The following is a 2,500-nucleotide window of genomic DNA, read 5'->3' as shown; positions in this document are numbered from 1 at the left end:
AATTATGGGAAAAAATTTAATGTGTTAAACATTAAAAATGTGTTATTTTGTAATTAACAATAATCACAATGGAAATTTAAGTTATGGAAATATAAAAAAAAATGTATATGTACTTCATTGGAAAAGAAAAAGAAACAAAAAATGTTGGAAATAAAACAGTAATTTTGCTTTAGGAAAGGTGGGCTTTTTCAAGGGAAAAAATTCCCATCAAAGTAGCAAAAATGTAAAGCTAGATACCACTTACTCAGCTAACGAGTGAATCAAACCTTATAGCTACAAAGTAATGTCCTGGAGGCATCAAAAAAATATTTACAAGCAAATCAGATTCTTTCAACCATTCCAGTGCTCTATAAAATTTTTCTTTTCACAATGGTTACTCACTGCCACAGAACAGATGCTTACATGTTTTGCACTAGCAGTGACATAAGAGAGAAACAATTATTTGGACAACCTAATTGTTTTTTTTCATAATGATGCTGACTGAAACCATGTGATTTACAGTATAAATTTTCATAGAGCTCTTAATGATTGGCACATAGCATTCAAAATGGATCGCTTGCAAGAGGACATGTTACATATCCTGACTGGCCGTACAAAGTCGGACTCTAATATTTACAACACAGAATCTGTATATCAGTGAACTTTCACATTTGTAGGACATTATTAAGAGCAGGCATAGTGCTGAGTACTAAACTTGAAAATAAATTTAGAGCTGGATGTGGTTATTTCAATACATCATCAATATCTCTTACTTTGATGGATAAATAAAAGAAACACGTACTGACATTGTATCTGTTTCAATCTCATAATAAGGAGAGATACTCAGGAGGAAATCAACTTAACAAAATATCCATGAGCTGGAATAAACTATTTACAGGTATAATGTGCCTCCCTACAACACAGTCATGAAAACACCATACAGAGGTGTTTCAGGGAAGCACAGATGGACACATAGCTACCGTTGCCACAAGTCCCAGCACATCAATCTTAATTTTAATTTTGAGAGTGAACTTGAACATAATTTCAAAAAGATACTTCCTTCAAATGATACAATGTTTACATCATTAACAAACCAGATCTAGAAATCTTATTAAAAAGGCTTTTAATTCATTCATTCTACAGAATGTAGAGATAGGTACAAAAAATACATGGCTGTATTTTCATAACACTGAGCATACAGTATATACATACATTTCACACATTCTATGAGAACTCTGCATACTACCTGATACTCTACTTGAGTTCTTACAAAGAAAGTTTACGAACTAAATTGCTCTCTTGGACACCGGACTTTGTGCATACTCACGAAATTTGTCTATGACATCATATGGAGCTGGGAACTCTCTGATTTTCTAAAAATGTTTAAAATTCAGGTTTATGCTTTGATAAACAAAGTAAATGTTCTAGTAATTGATATAAATCAAATAACAAAAATCACTGGAATTTTGTTTTCACAATCTAACTTTCCAACAAAATTAATAAATAATTATGTTATACAACTAACAAAAGTATCAGATTTTAGCTAAGGCAAAAACTGAAGACACTTCATGATCTTTTTCATGATTTTCAAGATTTGAAATGAAATTGAAATTCATTATAATAACATTCCTAATATTTTTTCTTCTTACGGCAAACAAACAGAACATTTCAACCCAATGGGGAAAATCACATTATTCAAACACATGACGACATGGGACAAACCTAAAAATAAAATACAAAGAAAAACTCTCTGAAATTCATCCATACTTTGCTCAATAATCGAATATGTTATGTACTTCAAAATTCATCATCTGTGTAAAATTAACTTGAAGTACTTTCACAAGAAGAACTTCAATCTGAGTCAAATAAAAGGTACGAAGATGTGTGGGTGTCCATTAAATCTTATTTGACAAGTTTTACTGTCAGTTACAACTTCAACAAGACCACTTTGAATTCCTGATATACATAAAACTATATCCTGTAAAGGCTTGAGATAAAATAAAAATCAGAAACACTAAAACGGCCAATTCTGCCTGTAAGAAACAAATGATTTGTTATTGCTATCCTCATATATAGCATACCAAAAAGGTTACATTCAATCATTCTGAAAAAAATAAAAAACTGAAGTGAATATATATCTAAAGTGTGTGTGTGTGTGTGTGTGTGTAATATGTGTGTGTGTGTGTAATATGTGTGTGTGTGTGTGTGTAATATGTGTGTGTGTGTGTGTGTGTAATATGTGTGTGTGTGTGTGTGTGTGTGTGTGTGTGTGTGTGTGTGTGTGTGTGTGTGTGTGTGTGTGTGTGTAATGTGTGCGTGTGTGTGTGTAATGTGTGTGTGTGTGTGTGTGTGTGTGTGTGTGTGTGTGTGTGTGTGTGTGTGTGTGTGTGTGTGTGTGTGTGTGTATAATGTGTGTGTAATGTGTGTAATGTGTGTGTGTAATATATATGTGTAATATGTGTGTGTAATATGGGTGTATGTGTATGTGTGTGTGTGTGTGTGCGTGTGTGTGTGTGTGTAA

Source organism: Penaeus vannamei, chromosome 16, assembly GCF_042767895.1.
Source record: "Penaeus vannamei isolate JL-2024 chromosome 16, ASM4276789v1, whole genome shotgun sequence".
In the NCBI taxonomy this organism is placed as follows: domain Eukaryota; kingdom Metazoa; phylum Arthropoda; class Malacostraca; order Decapoda; family Penaeidae; genus Penaeus; species Penaeus vannamei.
Note: the sequence above shows the minus strand (reverse complement) of the source record.